Raw genomic sequence first — 1,413 nt, forward strand, 5'->3', positions numbered from 1 at the left:
CACCAGTCTCTTGGTTTTTTTTTTTACCTTTTGATTATTTGCAAAATTCAGTTTAGCACAGGGTCAGTCAATTGAGCAAATGACTGCGGTTCCACAATATGAGATAACAAAAAATGGTTAAACATCTCAATAAGAGCACAGCCAAGGATTACTCATGGTTTAGCACAGTGGTTCTCAGTGTACATGCTGCTTGCAGCCCAGTCAGCAGACATGTATGGCCCATGTGACATCCTCAGGGCTGTAACTAGGATGGAGTGGGAAGGGCACTGGCCCAGGATCCGGAGTGGGGGGGGGCATGGGGCAGTACAGGATCAGGGCTGGCCCATGGCATCAGTGCCCCCTAGCAGGATTGGGCCCAGCAGCATCAGGAGGTGGGCAGGGTGCTTAGCGCCCCACCGTGCAGGATTGCAGGTCCAGTGACCCAAGCTGGAGCAGGTTCCCTGGCACTAGGACTGTGGTGGGCAGGACATGCTGTATTGTTGAAATTCCTGCAGCCAAGGTAGGAGGCCAATGAGCATGGGGAGGCACTGCAGGGTGCAGGCAGTGCACGGGGGACAGACTCTAGCTGGGGGCAGTCTGATGGAGGGGTTGAATCCTGTGGGGGAAGTCCTTGGGGGTGCTGGATGAAGTTGCTGAGGGGTAGTACCTAGGTGTGGGACTGGGTGCAAGGGGGGCAGTCCTGAGTTGGGAATGCACACTGCACTGGACAGGGCTGCCCATCTTCGCAGGCAGCCTCTGCAGCCATGCTCTCCAGGTACTCAGCCCAGCCACAGCTCAGCGAGGGTGGCAATTCACCATGCCCGTGCCACCCTGACAAATTATTTTTTACAATGTTTTTGACTTATTTTGCTAGTTTAAAATGCTTTTGGTAGACATTTGCCTGTGTTGAAGTGAAAAGTACTATATTGATTTGAATCATATTGCTGTCATATAACAAATAGAGAGATACCTATCTCATTGAATCCAGTCCCCTGCTGTCACTAGCAGGATCAAGTCTGATTTTGCCCCAGATCCCTAGGTGGCCCCCTTAAGGATTGAACTCACAACCCTGGGTTTAGCAGGCCAATGCTCAAACCACTGAGCTATCCTTCCCCCACTCTTTTGTTTTGTAGATATACGGGTAGTATATATGTATTGTGTGGCTGCAGCCTGTTGGGGACAATATATGATTAGTGTTTTGTCCCTGTGCCAGTAGATTGAATGGAAAATCTCACTTCTACAACTCATTAGTGATTAACAAAGACAAGAATTTGCCACTTGATTTTAAATGTTAGTGACCAACAAAATATTTTGTATTCTTTGAATCCCAAGCTAAAACTTTATTATGTATCTTAATTAGAATTGCAAAGATTCATCTTCAGAGCACCAAGGTGCGTGAGGTAATACCTTTTTTCTGGACCAACTTCTGTTGGT

The sequence above is a fragment of the Gopherus evgoodei genome, chromosome 3, assembly GCF_007399415.2.
Source record: "Gopherus evgoodei ecotype Sinaloan lineage chromosome 3, rGopEvg1_v1.p, whole genome shotgun sequence".
NCBI classification, from domain to species: Eukaryota; Metazoa; Chordata; order Testudines; family Testudinidae; genus Gopherus; species Gopherus evgoodei.